The sequence below is a fragment of the Ixodes scapularis genome, unplaced genomic scaffold (assembly GCF_016920785.2).
Source record: "Ixodes scapularis isolate PalLabHiFi unplaced genomic scaffold, ASM1692078v2 PGA_scaffold3__209_contigs__length_174095766, whole genome shotgun sequence".
Lineage (NCBI taxonomy): Eukaryota > Metazoa > Arthropoda > Arachnida > Ixodida > Ixodidae > Ixodes > Ixodes scapularis.
In genome coordinates this window covers 120,278,465-120,298,504 of record NW_024609868.1, presented here as the reverse complement: position 1 = coordinate 120,298,504, position 20,040 = coordinate 120,278,465, and the positions used below count along the sequence as shown (strand labels likewise).

Below are 20,040 nucleotides of genomic sequence, written 5' to 3'. Positions count from 1 at the left end.
ACGTGCACGCTCGTGGTGCAAGAAACGCCGAAGCGTTGTCGAAAGCAGAAAGGTCGCGCTGGAGGCGGGACAGTTGAAAGTCCTTACAAAGAGTTATGGCGCAAACAAGCTGGTGAAGGTTTAACACTTTAGACAAAACCCCGAGACTGAGGGGAAGGAAGGACAACACAACACGAAGTCTCAAAAGTTTTGAGACTTCATGTTGTGTTGTTCCCCCTAGTCTCGGGGTTTTGTCTAAAGTGTGAAACTCCTTCCTGCCGATCTCGCCTCTTCATTGACTGTAGTGTACGCCTGCGAAGTGTAGGATATTACTTTGAACTCCACGGAAAGATATTCGAACCGGCATCTGAAACGTCTGCCAACTTGAACGGTTCGTACATGAGCCACTTGGAAGTGTGAGGTTATCGGATGGCGGGAATTTCGGCCTGGATGGTAATTCTCCACCTGGGCGTTCGTGCGCCGGAACTTTACATCAAAGCGGCCCTCACGTTTAAGTCTCGAAGTGTCAGGAGGTTCCGATGTGTAAGCGTACGACAGCGCGAAGCAGATCCTAGTCTGGCAGCGCGGCAACGACGCACGAAGTGCTCCACATTCGAGCTCGGAAAAGAAACAACAACAGAGAAATGCGCGGGAACCAAGAATGGTTCCCGCGCGCGGGAAACAGCACGGCCCAGACAGCGTCGGCTTGAGGACCTGCTTGTCGGTGTTTGGGGCTGCACGAGTGGAGGGTCTTTCTGTTGCGCGGGAAAGCGCACGCCCACGGTCGTTCTGGAGATTGAGGCGCAGACACCGGAAGGCAGGCGACCCGAAAAAAAAACTGGAGTGCTTCGAGTGTCACGCCCCATGTGTCATGACCCGCCTCTGAATGTTGCAGGAACGCCGCTGAGACAGCTCCTCTCGAGACGCGTTTCCAACTTTGCTTTCGACCTCCTTGCGCACCAGGTGCTACGCCTGGTTTTATGCACTAGCTTCAGCCTTTTTGCGCGTTCCTCCATTTTACTCGATTTGAGAATAAACTAACGAGCAAACAAAAATACAGCAGGATAGAGGTCTAATTTTAGGTGTGGCTAATCCTGCCAGTTTCGCTGATGCATTTTTTTGTCTTGGGGTTTTCAGGGTAAAATAAAACCATTTGAATCCTTTAAAACTTGGGTTTGGGCTAGTTGGTCCATTACTGAATAAAAGGTTAAAAAGCGCGAACAAACGAGGACAATAAAGAAACACGGACGACAGGACAGGCGCTTCACTCTCAACTGGTTTTTATTAACACCATTGTCACCTATATATACACATTGCCCAAACCACATCGGATTCAATCGCGACAATCAGAGCCAACCTTCCAGAAACACCATCTCACTCTGGAGCAAATTTTATTGCCTCTTTTTGATTTTTATTGCCTCAAACGAGGACAATCTTTATTGTCCTCGTTTGTTCGCGCTTTTTAACCTTTTATTCATTTGAATCCTTTTTCCAAGCTTCTCTCGTATAATACGTATTTTATGTCCGAAAACGTTTTTGCGAGTGTACTTATATATAATCTGAGTATATCTTACTTACATTGACACGAGTGATTAGTGCACTCAAGTGTGAATACTTACCTTGATAAATACATTTTTTAAATTAAAATACAAAATACAAAATTCAAAGTTTGAGTAATGTACGTACCATAAAAGTTAATCTACACTGTGTTAATTTCTGCGATAGTCCGCACTGTTCTGCTGTATCAAAGGAAGTTTGCTATTAGAGTCCCCGGATTTCCCAACTCTTCAGCTAACATAAAAATAAATGTCAAGTTCTTATGTCCCAGTGTTTGTCACCGAGTAAGCTTTTCGAACTAGTAGTGCTAGTGGGTTAGGATGGTTTTGTGATTTCCACATAATGTGATAAAAAACAGGAGTGCTACAACAAAATGCTGCAAAACAAGATCCACTAAATGACAGCAGCGACTTAATTCGTAGATCACAACACGTAAAGAAGGGCACTGAGACAATTAAGTTTAAACATCACCATATTAAATACTTTCCTAATATTATGATTCGACTTTATTGTCAATGAACATGAACATTGAAAATAAGCAGCTGACGAGAGCCTTCTTTTAGGACGCTTTTGTTTCTTGCATGAAAGTAAAATGTTGTGAAGCGAACTAGCACCGGAAATTGCGCTCATATCAACTCTCTCACTACACATTCAAAAGCAAAAATATATTGTGAAGCTTACCACTCTTAACTAGTGCAGACGCTCACTATACGTATGGCATAATAGAAAGGGGCAGTTACATTCCAGTCCGCAATACGTAAAGAACGTTTCAACCGGAAAAATTAAACTGCCAAAGACAGCTGGTCCAATCGACGCAATCCCGTTCCTTGAGAACGCAGAACTTGAACGAATTACTAAAAGTTACAAAATTAGGTTTTATGAACTAACAAGAAACGCCTCTGTATTCGGTATTCGGCAACTGACATATGTCAACGACATATGTCAGTTGACAGTTAGGTTTACTCCGGAATAATAAAGATGTTCTTGTATCTAATTTGATCGGATACATTTTTAGTAAAATAGGAAGCAAGCTCGAGACCGCGTTGCGATACGTAAAACGTTCAACTTATTCTAAAAAGATACGGTTAAAGCTCTCCAGAATCGTGCATCATATTCGGGCCTGTATTATTTTATTCAACATTATGATACCCACGTTAACATATGAGCAAAGTAAATTACTTCCCACGTTATATTTGTTTTGAAGTATGACATAAAGTAGCATATTTTCTTTGTGCTACCGACCAAAAATAGTATTAATTCCGGTAGAACCGTTTTAGTGTCACGCGTATTGAAATGTAGAGTTTTGATTTTTGGTATTAAAAAAAAAGATGGTCGACGATTCAGCTGATCTGGTGACAATACTACTTCGAGGAAAGTGTCGCTGAGATATCTTGCCTAAAGTTCCGAAGGCCAACTGCGCACAAGAAGGAATCCAACGGGCATACTTTGATTTACGTCCTCAGTTGTCTTAACAGGTATTTGGTAACCCCCCCCCCCCCCTTCCACGTTATGATACCTGCAGTCTAGAGCTGCGGTTACACTGCCACTTCATCGCACAAAAGACAGTCTGCGGGCACCGTCTGAGGCGTGTTTCTTTCTTGTAGGGACGGTCACATCGGTCATACAAAACACTGGTTGCCATGGAGGTAGGAAGCTTCTGGATTCTCGGCTGGTGGCGTCATGTCACCTTGAGAAGCTTCCTACTTCTATGCTGGTTGCAGGTATGTTCTAAGCCCACATATATCTACGAAGCGCATATGTTTCGAACATACTCGAGGGACGGATAATTTTGTCACGGTGTCTACAGCTAGCACAGTGTCTGCCGTATGATATACGAGCAGAGTTAGTTCGGCTTACACGTACGGCCCTGAGCTTTGAGGCTCCAGCCAAGGACAGGATGAGAACACAGGGACGTCTCTTTCGAGTGCCCCGCCTCCACCACAAGCTCGTTTCCTTCGGCCCTGCATTGACTGCGCGTGAGTCCTCGAGGCCCATAATATGGCTAAGTGCTATCGAAGGTGGGAACCTCGCTCTGAATACGGGTCTATACCGAAAGACGTCTCTGCTTTTCTCCTCTTCACGGTGACTCTAGGGGACTGGCGGCCATAGCTGTGTGCTCTGAGGTTATGCGCGTGCTGGCAGTGAGTGTTTGCAGGGATTCACCCTTGGCACAAGCTGGTGGCGACTTGGGAATACTTTCTCTAATAATCATCCTTTTCAGAATTGCAACTCCCCATAAACTGGAAGGAAACTGAACTCACGAGGTCCTTGAGATGGCCTCATCCGCAAATCCCATTCCGAGTGCGCCATTACCTCCGGTGAAGCAGAATGCGATCCTATTTCAGAGCCGAGTTTGAGCGAAGCGGCGAAAAAGAAGTAAGAAAACTTCCATGAAGGGGAGAACCGTTGAGGAGATCACCGTTTCCGCGTTTCCATACTTAAGCAATTTAATGGTTGACAATAGCGCCTCTCTGGAACCGCAGCCGCAATGCGCATTCCTGTCGAAGCGGCTGGCTACAAAGAGGAAGACAGGGCGGAAGTGCGCGAGCGGGTCGGGCGAAAACGCCGCCCAGAATGGCGCGGCGGCGGCGGTGGTCTGGACTATTATGGCCCGGGACACCGCAGCCCTTGAGGCCGCCTTTGGTCCTCCGCTAATGGGGCAGCCACGCTGCTCGGACCCGAAACTGCAGCCGGAACGCAGTGCCAGGAGACGCTCGGACAATGTCGGCCGATTTGAAGAAACCAGCCGCAGTGTCCTCATCCCCATCGGCCGGTTACGCCCTTTCTTCCTTTCAACTACCGAGGATGTTCGTGAAGAATGCGACTACCGTTTACGAAGAAGCCAATGACGCGAGCACACCTCAAAGTGACACTATGACTTTCAACCTCATAGGTATAATTCTGTGTTTACGGGTGTTTATCTTATATTCTTCAAATTTAGGTATATTTACTTGGGGGATTTCTTTCTTCGGTCTCGCTATTCGTCGGTGCCTCTTTTTTCTTTATCGGCGAGATATCGGCGTCTATCAGGGATTATGTTGTAACAGAGAATGTATTTCTATAAAGTGTTTCTAGAAAATGACCTCCTCAAAATATTAACACGAGAAGTCGGGACAAAGCGGCACGGCTCCCGAAGCAAGAAGTTACCTCGCGTATAGTTCGGTGCAGGCTATGTTCCGGGTGAACACAAACTTAAGCCGTACATGCAGATTTCTTTCCATGAAGTTTGATATATATATATATTTTTTTATTATTATTCAAGGACGCCTCTAAATTAAGGTGTGTTTTTCAATTTTGAGAAGCCGATTTTAGGATTATATTTTGTGCCTTATCGGTATGTACAGAAAACGCGAAGCCCTGTTCATAGGATAGCCTTCCAAGAAAATCACTTTATTAAATTCAGATTAGAAGGAGAAAAGTTATAAAACTAAGAAACGGGGAGCTTGCACCAATTCAATAATGCTGCGAAAACCGGCATGGTTTGGCGGCAAAAGTCCGAAACATCTTAACATAATTCATTGCACGATGATGTAGTTGAAAGCAGACCTTTCTAAAACTTGTCACTCGGGCTGATCGTGCGCGCCCAGTAACTGGTATTGAAAAAGATGACATAGCCATCAAACTACCATTAAAATTTTCGGTAGTCCAATAATTACCATTACGTCATACAGCGATGGTGGCGCTTTGAGGTCGGTTTCCGGTACTTTCAGTATAAATTTGAGGGCGAAGAAAGCAGGAACTCACAAGGGATAGTTTGTCGTTTTTCTTAAGGCGTGTCTTATTGTGTCGGGGAAATATATTCGCTTAGCTTCAAGTTGTCCTGAGAGATATATGTAAGGTATCGAGAGTACAGCCTCCTCTGGGCTCTATAAGCCTGCTCTGTCCGTCAGTGATCGTAGCCGCGATAAGGAAACCCTCCACCAGGCGGACGCACTATCATTCGTGGGAGAAACACGTTTTGGGGTTAATTTAAGGCAACTATGTCCTATAATAACTATTTCTGGACATTCATCATTCATCTAGGGCCACTTTCAAATAATGGAGATCTCGCAGACTACGTGCCAAGCATTTTAGCGCCTGAGTATCAACGACGCAAGACCATTGTGAGAGACACTAAATGACAGGATGAAAACGAAAGCAATGTCTTTCAGTCGTTCTGGCTCTTGCACGAATTTCCTACCTTCGATCACTCTTCCTCGTCTTTTGAACTTCGGGCCTGGACGCGCAGCCAAAGCGCAGTGGAGTGCACCAAGTGCGTATACTGGTGGCAGAGTAATCCGAGAAAGACGCCCTGTCGATCTCATCTTGTAACTTACTATAACAACTAAAAAATGGCCGATTTTGGTTTTTTCGCTTTCACTCATAATATTTTCACGCTCAGTGTCACGGCTCCGGTACGCCGTTTTTCTCCAGCACTCAACGCCTTTAACATTCCTGTTTATAAAATTACTTGAACGTAAAATATGTTTTTCTATATGTTTTTATTCTAGGTTCCAATCCGGACTTTAGCTGCATCTTACTTGCACCATGGTGAAGCGAAGCCCTTCTGTTTTACATCTCAATATCTCCAAGCCTTCAAAATGTTTGCCAGATTATTTCATCCTTCATAAAAGGTTGAGACAAAAACTGCCGTTGTTGTAGAGGTCATGCTGTCCTGCTCACACGTGGGAGTCACTTTAATGTAGAAGTTAAGTTTTGTCATCTAAAGAGCTTTGTTCGCACGCTAAGGGTCGAACGCTTCCAGAAACATTTTGCGACCCGGTAAACGTCAGTAAAAGAAGTACGCAGACCCGAACCGACAAGCCTAAATATGTTCTGAAATACGCATTTCGACCAGAACACTAAAGCGCATGTGCGGTGCTTGTGCGGACACGTTGGACTCTTTGCTGCCATTAGTATGTATAAACATATCATGGGCTTCTTCAGGATGAGTCAGCCATAAGGCCGTGAGGCAGCTGATGATCATGGGCTGCTTCAGGATGACTCAGTCACAAGGCCAAGATACAGCTAATGTGCAGCGAAGCAAACATATTAGTATTTTATAGCTTCCATTTCCACTTCTAATGTAGTCATATTTTTCACCAAACTTTTGGTTAAGGAATAGTTTCGAACAACTTCATCGCCTTTGTGGCTCCATACCGAGCAACCAGGCATCTTGCCGTTTCCTCTTAGAAGCTGGAAATGTAACAAAAACTACATAACATACTTTGTCATGTTAATAATACTGCAAATACAATACCTTGACGAAAAGCCTAGAGAAATTATTAGGTAATGAGAGTCCCTAATTCCACCTTAGTATCGTCCAGCATTGTCGGTTTCTCTGCCTTACGGCGGCCCGCTCTTAGACATGATGCTTAGAAAATGCAAATACATTTTAATACAAAACAACAATGGAGATGGGGTATAAGGGCCGAAAAAACAATAGGATGTAGTTATGTCGCTGGATCATGTATGTCGTGCCTTGTACGGGAAGAAACAAGTCTTAACTCAAAGTATCCTCTGAAATGTTTCCAAGCTCGCTTGCTACTTAAAAATTATATAAGCACGGTCACTCGTAAACAGAAGGATAAAATCTTGAAAGGAAAGAAGTCCGACTTACTTCGGTTAGCATGCAGTTCTCTTGCTGCCCATCTCGTGTGAACTGCTTGTTAAGCATGTCGCCTCCGCCCACCTAACGCACCAAGAAGCTTATATGTCTTTAACTTCGACTAGGAGCTAGACTATCTTCAAATCGGAACGTGCACCGTCAAACTTACTTCAGCTGGTCCCTTCGTTTTTCCGCACGCGGCACACCGTTCATTTTTACCCCAAGCCCCTGTGCAGCGAAAGGTGGGTGGCCCTATTTTACCAAGCCCTTACTGCGGTATGGTGCCGAAGAGGGGGCCTAGCGAAAGGAGGCCTCTGCATTATGGTACCGAAGAGTAGGTTAGGTAAAAGGAGGCCTGGCGTAGCTGCCTAACAATGCATAGCCCGCTTAGACAAAGCCTAGCGCCCTTGGGAAAGTTGAAATAATAAACCTAACACTCTACATAAAGTCACAGTATAGTCCGACAATTAATACATAAACAGTATACACAAATTCCCAGTTTTGTGCAATAATTAATACATAAGCATTATACGAAATTCGCTCTAAATTTCAAGGAACAAAGCATAAGCAATATATCGGAATTCGCACTACAGTCCGAATTTTTATATATTGCTCACGTTTTGTTCCTTGAACTTTACTGCAAATTTTGTATAACATTTACCCTATTAAATCATATAAAATACAATAGCTCAAATCCAGTCATAGCCAAGAAAAATGCAAATGTAATATTCACGTTTTGGAGCGAAATAATAATAATAAAAAAAACGTGGGGAAATTGCTTGTAAAAACTTCAAGGCCTAGTGTTATGACGAGCTCCGAGCGATCAGGTTACTCATCTACCATTCATTTGGAGTTTCTCTTTCTACACAAAACTGTTACTGGGCACGGAGAGGCTCTGGAGGTTGTAAAGAAACGTAGGCTTGACGAGGCGCCACGGCTCACGCATTCCACGCGATTCGCTGCAGTCAGACAACATTTTGCTCCCACGTCGTCGCCGCATTCGGAGACGGCGGCATGATGTCATCCAGGCAACCCTCGGACGACTCCAGCTGTCTAGGCCCGTCCCACACGTACGGATGTTGCATCGGTCGGGTCATCTGGCCCACCCAAGTTGGCTCTGCCGATCCTTTCTGGTCTGCTTCGCGCATTCGAGATGGCGAAGGTCATCGTACTTGGCACTGCCCTTCTCAGATTTTATCGCCACATTATGCCTTATCGATTCTCTTGGAGTAGAGAAGTTTAAGTACTCTCGTCTCTAAACAACTCGTCATGCGTTCTTTGCTCTTCCCACTTTCAAGAGGCAAAAAACAAGCTTTTGATCGACTCAACTCTCTGACGTCACATCACTGGGGTGGCGCTGCTGTCTGTGCTGCTCGTGCGCACAAGCTTCACTTCTCCCGGATCCTTTTTCCGCGGTTGCGCAGTGCGAACATCTGGTGTGGGAAAACAAGGGCTTGTTTTTAAACACTCTTTTCGCGTAAAGCAATACCGGTGACAATGATCGTATAGCGCTGAAATTTCAATGTCACCCAAAAGACAAAGGCCCGGATTAGACGACACAGATGCCTCAGCGTTAGACCGAGACTTGTCTTCAATCAGTGAGGACTCTCAGCAGTGCCCTGATGCTCCAGTTGTGTTTAATCCGTTCTCTGCGATTTTTTTCTGTGGTGCATTTTCACTTGTAGATTGGTGGGTGGATCCGCGTCGGTGGCAAGGGGATTTTGAAGCCGGGTAGCGAAATGGACGCGTCGATGGCGGAAATTGTGTATATGAGCCCCAGTCCTATCCAGACTTTCCGCCAGTGACAAGCGGTTTTCGCCCCCCGGCTCCAAAATGCACTCGTCGCCGGCACGAATCCGCCCGCGAATTCGCAAGTGTAAACGCACCATTAAATGACGTAAAAAATTCAACTCTCCTGCTTTGTTACATAAGAGGAACATTATATTGTTGCTTGTTGTTCGCAAGGCATGATCAAAACTAGCGGTAATTTATCTTATGCCATAAATCAACATCGTGATTGGGAGAAATAAGCGATTGTGAACTTTCAACGCACCTTAAATCCAGTTAGGATTGTTGTTCTTGGCATAGAATGAATGGAACCTTGTTCTGAGCGCGCTCTACAAACACCAACCAACAATATTGCGTCCCGTGACACTTAGCGCTTAAGAAGGGTAGGAAATTGTTTGTGTTCATGCTTCTTGCTTCATTATTATTAATTCGGTGTTTTTATCGCCATAAATATTGGAATTCTTCATACATATCAGAAATATAAATGTTTTTAAACAAGATTTGCATCGTAGCTGATACTCGCCAGAATTCAAAGATGGCATGGTTGAGTAGAGAAAATCAGAAAAGAGGTTCACTTATTAGACAATTGTTTAAAATATATAAATTATTTTAATTGTCAAAGTTGCTACCCTATTCTTTATTTTTTAACACGACACACTGCCACTTTAATTGGATGAAACCTCGCAATTAAAAATAGCAAGTTATTTGTAATTGAATAGAAACCAGAAAACTTGCAGATACTTAGAGAGAAAACGCGCGTATCAACGGTTTTCAAAGGATCTATGTTGCGTTTGTGAGGCAAGAAGCACACAAACCCCTCTTCCGGTTTCGTAGCAAGTAAACCAGCTCTTACGTTTCTGCCATGAACTAGGAAATCATTTATTCGCTCTTTCCAGCACTTATTAGAGATCGGCTGACACAATGAAAACGCGAATTTCATGCTTGATGCGAAATCAAAAAGCAAAACTACGCAGGCGAGATGGTTAGGAAACATCATAATCTTAGCCCCGAGACAAGAAGCTCGCGTGCTGTTGTCCGGTATATTACTCCTCCTAGTCTCGGGATTTAAACTATTGGTTTCGTTTTTTTTTTCTTGTTGTTTTTTTCGTTTCTTTTTCTAAATGGAAGGCGTTGGATTCCAGTTTTTTTCTGATTTTAATACCAATTTGGTTTTCACAGAGGTCGCAAAACCTATATTTGTGACGGCATTTGTAGTTCCTGCTGTAGTGGTTATGGCGTCATTCAGAAGGAGTGACGCTGTAACGCTACCTTCGACCTGCTGCCCTTTAAATGAAGAAAACAAGCAACCAGGAGTGGAAAAAGCGGATGGAGACTAGAAAAAAAAAAAGATCCGTATGAATGTTTATCGCTAGATAAGAGAAGAGAGAAGATAGCTGTTGCCATTTATGTTGCAGCGGCAGACACACTTCCTGACTGATGAATAATGCAAAACTAAAATATATATTTCGAAAAAAAAAAACGTTTATACTTGTACGGTGAATTATTACAAACCCAGTGACTTTCAAAAATGCCTCCGGCACATAGGCTTCACCCCGAAGGCGAACTTTCACTTCCATCCATTTCCTTGCACCTTTTGGTTTCGTGTATTTGTACGGCATCTTTCGCCCTCTTTCGTAATACAGAGGCAGTTCCGCCAGGAAAGCCCTCTATTTAAACATGACGCGACGCCGAAGCGAGACTGCCTCCTGGAGAAGCCGGCCGAGCTCAACCTTATTTGTCTCGCCTAAAACTAAATTTGCATCGAAGACATCCGGAAATGTATGTTTGCGGGCCATCCGCGATGGGTCACGGCACCGAGAGTTCCCCGGGGGATGTATACTGCTCGGGCCATTTCGCAGTCATTATTCAGTAGCGTCCGCACATTAGCCTCGGAAGCTAATCAGGACGCTTATAGTGCACGCGCGCCGTCGAACCGGTAGTGAAGGAGACATGACAGCGTGCTCGCGTACGCGCGTGTTGGATCCGGACTTCCAGGCCAATGCAGCTCGTGACAAGAGCTTTCCCGTCTGCAAGTCGCTTTTTTCTTCAACGAGGAAACGCGGAGACATTCTAGGTCGCACAACCCGGGGCTCAGTCACTGAAGGATGAGAACGGCAGAGCGTCTCTTTCGGATACCCTGTCTCCACGAAGCTCGCGCAGAAAGCGGGACAATTCAAAAACCTCAATGTCGTTCTCGCCCAGCCAGTGGCTATAAGCGTCCCTCGATGTCCGGAACACTTGACGAGACCCGCATTCCGAAGACCGCGGCGGCAAGACGATCGGTGCCTCGGACACTTGCGACCGGTTCGCTGCTTGCGGTGCCTTCGACAGAGATGCGGTTTTTGTCTTCGGAGGCCGGTGAGCGTCTCGGGACGCTAGAGCGAGGGCCCAAAGGAGCAACGAACGCCCCCTCCTCTCGCCGCCCGTGTCTCAAGGGCGCCCGGACTTGTGCCGTGTCTGGACGTGCCACGTCTCTCGCCTCCGGTCTCTGCGCCCTCGTCACATCGCGGCGGTTTCAAGGCGACAGGTTCGACGAGATTCCTCGTGGTCTCCTGGCTCGCCTGCTGGTTTGTCGTCGTGCCATCGACGGAGACGGCGTGTGCAGTGCGTGCGCAAGGCCTATTTAAAGTTTCCTGCGAGACCAGACTAGCAAGGTCCTTTACGGAAGCTTCCTCTGCGGGGGTACGCCAGCAGCAGCGCTAGGGAGGTAGGACCGATACAACCCCCGGCCTATCTCGGTGACTCAGCACATCTCGCTTCGGTGACAAACAGTATTGTATGTGTTGCCAAAAAAAAAAGTAATGGAATACGTTACTCGTTACTTCCAAATAAAACGAACGCTTTACAGTTACCGTTAGCAATCGGAAACAACCCATGCTACTTTTTTGTTAGTTTATATTTATTAACTAAAACGTTTTGCAGTTTCGACGTTACAGGGATGCGTAAACGCAATGTTAAATAAGAAGCATTTTGTTTATGTAGAAACTAAATATAATTTCCTTATCTGTATTACGGTTTCATTTATATAATCACGATAGTAAACACGATGAAAAACGAAAGAACGCAAGGTTTTATTTGACTTAGCGCCTATAGAAACACGCACACAAAAACAATGCAGTGTAATTCTTTTTGAAGGCTTAAGAAGGTGTAACGAATAACGTGACTACGTTATCCATTAATGGTTTGAAAACGTAACGAGTACGTTAAGACGTTACCAACAAAAGTAACGCGTTACATTTAACGCGTCACATGTAACGTTTCTTGCTACGTGTTACCGCCAACACCGCTGGAACGGTGCATAGCTCGTGTCCGAGTCGCAAAAAGTCCGGCCCGTCCCTGACATTTTTGGCAGTTTCTCACAACGATCGCATAGGCCGAGGTGCCGAAACGTTAGGATACTCGCCGAAATCTAAGCCTCCTTACGCTGGGAAAAGAGCTGCGAAAAATAAATTTGTTTTAAGAACATTAAATGCTGGCAAAAGAAACGTAATGACTGCTCACAGTGTAAAATTATTCCGGAAGAAACGATAGAAGAAACCTTTATGTTTGGAAAGGGGTCTGCTATTTTTTGAAGTCACGAAAATACTTTTAATAAATCTGTGCCTCGCGAAGGCGCATCCGGCGGCAGTAATTCTGTTTGTGTTTTGAATTATTTAAAAATAATATCTCGAATCCATACCACGCAAGAAGGAGACCAATTAATCGAGTAAGAAAGCAAGACGACAAACAGAGAAGTCCTTCGAGTAAACAGTATTTCGATCTAAATTGTTATTAGCACAAAAAAAAGTTTGTCTCCTTTCTATATATTTTAAAATAAATTTGTAGGCCTCACATTTTTTCCCCTGATGGTATCTCGGAGATGCGGGGAGCGCAGTGCTAACACCAGCAGCGCCCCCTAAATAATAAATGGCAAAAACAAATTGCCAGCTGATTAACGTTTTGAGGCAGGAAAATGTTCCAGCAGTACGAATGCTAAGTGTACATCATATTATTTAAAACGTTAAATGCGCGAACTGAAACACGGACGGGACAAAAAGACATGTATGTATAGGACAAGGACTGGCGCTTGTTCGTGTGATCCTAGCTTCAGTTCGCGCGTTTAACCGTTGAACTAATACGAACCAATTAGACCCAACCAAAGTTTTATCGCATTGCATATCATGGCCGGTATTCGAGCTTTCTTTCGTTTAAATACGTGAATAAAATTAGGGAAGCTCGCGAAAATAGATTAATACCATGAAAGGTAATAATAACACAATTGTCGAGAAGACTAACGGCAGGAGCATGATCAATAACCTCGCGATCCACATTCTGATTCTGTACGTTCCTTTCCAAAAATACGGTCCTGGATGTCTTAAAAAGGTGAGGGTACGCAAAAGATAAAACACAAGACAACTCTATTGCTATAACTCATTAAACGTTACTGTATTTTAGCAAAAAATGTTTCCTAAACCACGCGTTAATTTCGTTAATAAATTCGTTGTACTCGCGGGACCTTCGGATCCGCCCACTCAGGAAGGCCGCCATGTTTGAAAGGTCGGTGACGTAGTGTGCCTCGTCTCTTCATGTATCATGCTAATATTTGCTAGTGGGACTAGTGGCGCGACGGCGCCACTCCGGCCGTTCTCTTGCATGCACTCGCAGACATGGTTCTCCTGGCGCCTGGGCTGCTTCGGCCGTCAGCTTCCACGTTTCCCTCGTTTGTTTGAGACGCTGAGGTGTACGGCATTGCTCGCGTCGTTGGAATCTTTTGTTTAGGCCGACTAGGGGCGAGGAGCAGGCTAGGAGTCAATGAAATGCAAGTTGCAGCTTTGTGAGTAGCGTGCGAGCGATAAACGAGGGAGACATCGTTCAACTATAGGATTACAATCACGTGGTTCGTGGACAACATATTGTAACTACTATGGGCAAATTACGTCAGAATCCCGCCAGAAATAACAAAATGGCGACATTGATTTTTTTTTTTCAACTACTAGAGTTTGCAAAACAGCGAAACGTGGTGCTTATGCTATTAACATGCGAGTGTTTCATATCGAACCTACATCATTTTTTTTAATTTGTTTTCACTGTTTTCCTAAGTCAGAGTAAGCAAGTAGCCCTCGACTGACCGGAGATGTAGAAGCCCCTCAGTCGGACCGCAACACAGCCGCGCTCCTCCGGCGTGTTTTGGGGCCCCGCTCCCGGAGAGCGTGGCGCCAAAATGCGCGGGTTCGGAGTCGACGTGGCTTCAGATTCAGGTCAACCGGGTGCGACAGCACAGTCACCTTGCGCCGGTGAAAACGCGCGAGGCAGCTCCACCGAACTAGCGGCGGCGCGCGCCGCTGTCGCTGACCTAGAAAGGGGACCCCAAGGCCTCCGACCTGCCGCATCCCTGGAGAGGGGGGAGTGGGGGGCTTCTTCCAGAGCAGGCCGGTCACCGACGAGAAAGCTACGCGACCTGCCCTGCCGTGCCGGAGCGGAAACCGAAACCGTGCCCCCCTCCATCTATCATATCTGCTTCTCGTGAGGATTCCTTTCCCTTTCACGAATGAGGAGCGAGGAGATATTCGTTAACGAAACTCGGTACATATACGCCGACAAATACTTTTTTTTGACAAGTTGGCGGAGACAAACATGTAGTGAGACGAGGAGACTGGCTGCTCTCTGATTCACTCCCAGTCTGATCACAGTCAACACTACGACCATATGAAGCTGATCAAGGAACGCAAAAAGTGCACCGTCGTTTTTGTGCGGTTTCTATCCGCGCTAAATCAATCACTCAAAGGATGCTTTCAGTGTTTTTACAATACTGAAGGCAGCGGAAAACCGGGACTTCATTTCACCTGGAGTCCGGGCGCAGCCCACGCTATGAGCCGATGCGACCAGTGAAGCTACACGTCAAAAGCGCAACGTCATGGCGTTGGTCGTGTTTCTACACGTGTTCTATCGTCGCAAAACCAGTCGTGTACAGGGAAAGCCTAGTAACTTGAGCATTCAGTACGTGTGTTCATGCTGTTCGTGCCTTCGTCTGTGCTCAGACATATGTGATGAAAGGAAGTATGGATAGGAGCACACGGTGGTGTCTTCGTCCCAGTCCTTGTTCCTTAGCGCTTTCAGTTCTCCCGCGATAAGATTGCCTCGGGAGTTGCTGCCCATTCTCCAGTGTTGATATTCTTTAGTTTGTACCGCGTATGTGACTACAGCTCTGCAGTAGGTCAATATTTCTATTCCATAATGAAAAATCCGAGACTAGGTTTTTCACCTTCATCAATAACTTTGGTTGGAAAGTGACTCGGGATTTGATTCATAGTTATGAAAAGCCCCTCAATATAAACGTTTTACTGGTATATTATTGGGTGGTGAACGAATCAGGGAAGAGGATGCACGCAAATAATTTCCACTGACAACAAGCTAGTTCTGTGGCTTAGCATGACTTCTGAAGCATCGTTCGTGGTAACAACGCCTTTCTTAAGATTCCATCAGAAAGACTCGAAGTAAAATGTAATAGGTCTAATTTTCAAACTAATGAAATATACGCGAGTTTGTGTATTGCTGGGGGGGGGGGGGGGGGGGGGGGGTCCGCTCGATAACAAAAGCTTTCACATTTGAGTGGTGCGGTTATCACGTCGGTTACGCACCGATAACAACAAAAAATACTCAATTCATATTTTGTTTTGTCCGTTTCACGAGCCCCAACGATCGCTTGAATTTCGCTCTGCTGTGTGACCTTGAATATTTCGGAACCGGTCTTTTTGCGCTGCCAAACATTAGACTCAAAAAGAAAAAAAAATGTTTTTGACTGAATAGAAAACGAAGGAAATCAAATGAAACCGTTGAAGCAGCGCGTCATTTAATGAGGTTGCTGTGATCTTCAGAGCTTACAAACTCCCTATGCATGCAAGCCAAGAGAAGTGCATTTTGTCTCAAAGGGGCGAACGGGATGCCATCCAGACGCCAGAATGCAAAATTAAATTTTAAAAAAGCCTCCCAAACAGATATATATGTTCACGTTCAAGGTAATTCTTGTTTTTACTCTCTACTAGGTGTAATACAGTGAGAAAACTGTCAGCTTTTTGGCGTTTCTATTTTAGGCTAACTTTTATAGCAAAGTAGAAAAAAAAGGCTTTTGGCTGCTATCACTCTAAAAAATTCCCGGGCGTCTACTTTTCCGCACAACTCTCGGAAAGTCAATCACCGCAACTTACGGAGGCGGCTCAGCGAGTTATGATGCCAAAACATATGTTAAGACCAAAAAACGCAGTTTGAGTTGTGACATTAAGCAATGCAAGCGTGACATTTTGCACTTCTTAATGTCACAACTCAGAGTGCGTTTTTTGGTCCCGACATATGTTCCTGCGTCGTCATTCGCTGAGGTTCCTCCGTAAGTGGCGGTGATTGGCTCTTCGAGTCTTGTGCGAGAAAGCTGACGCACGAGCTTTTTTCAGAGTGTACTGCATCGCAGTGGCACTTGCTGCCTAGTGAGGTATTTAGCGTCCAGGGCACGAGCCCTGGGTCTAATAGCACGGTCCCTAGCGAGCAGTTCAGAAAGCGCCACCACCACAGACTTCAGAGTAGATGCGTTCCTTCTGTTGTACTGCCCAGAATTTGTAACGACCAGGAGGAGAAAGATTAATGTGTCGGTGGCCAGCCTTCGACGATTCATCAAAAGCCCACCATGATAGAGTTGGATGCCCACCGATTTCATCGACAAAAATCGCTAATACTGCAGGGTTCGCCAATTCTTACGGTGCTGTTTTAAGAACGCGATCACTCCAAGCTTTCACCATGCCCTTTACACGAACCACTTAACTTGTAGTTCGGAACTGGTATTAAGTAGGAATCGTAATTACTGAAACAAACCTGGTCGTGACGGCTTAGGTAGGAACATAGCTTTGTATTTTATTCTTAGGACTACAAAGCTATGTTCCTATACCTACGATGCCGCGAGGCTCCGAATTCAATGTGACGCAATATTTTAGATTTCTGATGGGTCGCATGGTTACAGAGGTTGAGGAGCACTGTCCTATGTGCTATGCAGTGTGAAAAAAATGTGTCCAACTTAGCATACTTTTTTTTTTATTATTGCAACTTCCATGGATATATCCGGTTCAAGACCTGTAATATACCTTTATATTTTCGGCCAATTATTTTTTCTTGGAAACTTACTTAACCAGCAATCAAGAATCCGTTATCCTTCTGTCTCGATACAATATAAAAATAATGTCAGAGTGCCTATCCTAACTGCATATCATGCCTAAATAGAAACGCTTAATTTTAGCAGTGCATATATTCTCCCATACAGCACGTGACCCGCCGTGAACATTTCCATAAACTACGCATTTGACATCCAAGGAAAACCATGGTCATATCTTTAGCGGGGCGTATATCGCGTGGCCCCTTGAAAACTTCCTTCCCGCAGTTTCTGCAACACATACGTATTATTTTTAAACCCGGAAGCAGCAACGGCTAGGCTTTCAAGCGTTTGGATAAACTTGAGAAACGCACGCGTTGAGGCATTCACCCTGAAACCCTATTAAAACGATTAATGTGCCGTTGACACATTACTCAGGCTCAAATCCAGATACTCGCAAAGGAAGACATTTAAAGACTCGTCGCGAGTTTCCTGGTTTTATCGTCTCTGCGTCCTAGAGAAATAGGTTTATACGTTTCCTACAAAGAATCTCATTCATATCTACGAGTATTGAGTCCTGGAAGAGATGTAAGCAAATGTGAGCAATATCGAGAACGAATTTTTGTCTATTTCTTTTTATCTATGAGCAGGCGCTATGAATACGTGGGATAAATCTTCTAAGATTTGTATATTTTGGGAAAAAGCAAGTTTCTTTTTAAGGCAGTAAAGTTACATCTGTTAGCACGCAGCCTGAAGCTAAGCAGTTTTACATTAGGCCAATCTGCGACCGGTTTGATATTTCGCTTCATCTTGATTTAGCAAATAATTCCTTGGTACACCGAAAACGTTTCAGTCTCATGCCTCTCGCTCTTGCAGTCTGTTTTCGTTCTTGTCTTTCACGTGTGAAACCAAATGTTCTGATAAACCTAAAGAGAGAGAACGCCAGTACTCTTTTGATGATTTCAGAATTAGGTTTGCTGGGCGACTGTTGGTAAGACTAAAATATCTTGCAGATTTTTGGTTTTTTACCTTTTGTACCACAAAATCTGCAAGCTTATCTTCACACGCGCTTTGCTCTTGTGGCAGCTGTGAAATAATTCGCACTATCGACACTTCGTCTAAAGAGCAAAATGCAACTGGTGGTTTCATAATTTATGAGCATCAGTACTCACACGCTATGAGTTCAAAGAATATAATAGAAGGCACCCGGAACCATAGCACAGGGCCATCGATTGCAGAGTCTATACACGTACTCGTCCAACTTACTGCAGTCTAAAGATCGTTCCGTGTCTCTACTTACCACAAACCTGGCGTGGAGTCGCTGTCACTGCGATCCATGGAGGGCGATCAGAGATTGACAAGTCTAAACTTTTGTATGGGTGTTATTAAAGTGAAGGGGTTTATGCCGCAAACGCTGCAGAAGCCAAGGATTGCCTGTTTGAACTAAGCAATTGCGAGAGGTGTCGGGACGAAGAGCAGGAGCCTTCACTCACAAGGAGTTATAGATTGGACGTAATTTTTGAGATCAAACATTATCTTATTAATGTCTTTCGCCAGCGGTCCTTCAATAGATCCCCTTGATTTGTCCTCCGCTAAATATTTCGCGATGCTTATCTGCGGGCCTTGCTCAGTGAGTGTTCAATGACTCGAGTTGGTTTGTCCCTTTTAAAGATGTCGTGCGACCATAGGGCTGGAATGCTCATCACTTTGCCCAAGTTTACTTACACTTGCGTGTCCCAATTATACTAGAACAAAAATTAATTGACCAAATAGTTTTGTCATTGTGGCTAAATGAAAGAAATCGGTCTAATCCTTTGTGTTTGTCGTTCGCAAAATTCGATGACATAGGCGCAGGGATCGCAACGTTGACGTAGTAGCGTGGATTACTCATTGGTTTTGGTTACAGTAGCGAACTGCGGCCCATCGATTGAAGACTAACACCGCTTGAGAATGGAGTTCGGCTCGTGGCAATCAATGCCTCGGAAAAAATGTGGGTCCTGGCTTATGTTAAATCACCGGTATGTCTGGAATAGCTGAACTCTAAGACCGTCTGTAGCTGAACTTATGTCTTATCCTTTGACAATCTCAGAACATGGTTATGAATTAGGAGCACTGGCGGCTCATAATTGCATCCAAATCGTTTGGATGCTTCTTTTCTTTCTGAGGTGAGGGGGTGAACGCTGCTCGTGTTTGACTCACTCTTTTTGTTCTTTCTTATGGGTGACGCTGTATGGAGAGAAAAACTAACACGTGTTTCGTGGGTTATGAATGTGAAGACTTCATTCCGAGCAGTATTTATTAAAATTAATAAAAATTGTTCCACTGCACTTTTAGAAGATGTTTCATTTTATTCCCTTTAACTTTGTTCAGGCATAAAATCCGTAATGATGCTTAGTAGGTAACGCCAAATAGCAATTAAAACATCTACCTCCTTCGCCATACTGAAATTTACGTTATGCTCTTCCTAGTTGGAATGGCATTAGAGCTATGCTTCGATGTACTCTCTTTCCATTTTGCTGGAGGACTAACACCCATGTGTTCGTCTTGCCAATGGCTAAGACCTTGAGAAGTCTTCACTATAGAATACCGCGTGCACGTGTATACCGCGTGTGAATTTGGTACCGCGTACCAAATTCGTAATCCAGATTACTGGCACGTACCAACGTGTCGGCTAAACACTGGAAAGGAAATGTTAGCATACCGAATCCCAAAGCTTCTAAATGTATTGCATTCTGAAGGTGTGTTTATAGATAGATTAACTCTGGGCGAATTGCGCTCTGTCATGCATGATTTTGAATATATGGATTGATGTGATAATATTTTTCTTAGTTTAAACGTATGTTTTGTGTTGATTCACGAATCTCAACTAATAAGGTGCTCAGTGACGTTTTCTATTTTTTTTTTCATTGTGATTATGCACGCTTTTGTTTGGATATTGATATTTCCAACGCTTCTGCAGATTGTACTGGGGCCGAGAACTCGTGAAGTCTCGTAGCGCGGCTTTTTTTCTTAGCTGCAC

General features: G+C 44.5%; 1 protein-coding gene across 1 annotated transcript in view; it reads left to right on the top strand.

Moving 5' to 3' along the window:
- The window catches only part of LOC8036043 (protein obstructor-E), a 39,938-nt gene that overhangs the window by 12,081 nt on the left and 7,817 nt on the right, over positions 1–20,040 (top strand). The gene's annotated exons all lie outside the window — the stretch shown is intronic.